Here is a 337-nt window from a genome sequence, read left to right on the forward strand (position 1 = left end):
AGTAGTATATAAATATGTATGTTTGTGTGTATATAAAAAAATATGAAATCAAAATATCTTTTGTAATATTTTTTCATTCGCTGCGAGTTTTTCTTTAAGTATTTTAATTACATTTTGGAAGTATTTAGTGTTTTTTTGTTTGTTTTAAATAATTCAAGTTAATTTGTATCATTCTTTTCATAAGGATATGGATTTTTTTTTTAATTTTAACATAATAAAAATGCTTAATAAATGCTCGATCACTACATTATAATGGAAGTAGTTTAGTGCAAAGCTCTTTCTATGCAGATTATATATTTTTTTTAATGGAAATTGGAAGGAATTATAATTAATAATG

Source organism: Lucilia cuprina, chromosome 4 (assembly GCF_022045245.1).
Source record: "Lucilia cuprina isolate Lc7/37 chromosome 4, ASM2204524v1, whole genome shotgun sequence".
Lineage (NCBI taxonomy): Eukaryota > Metazoa > Arthropoda > Insecta > Diptera > Calliphoridae > Lucilia > Lucilia cuprina.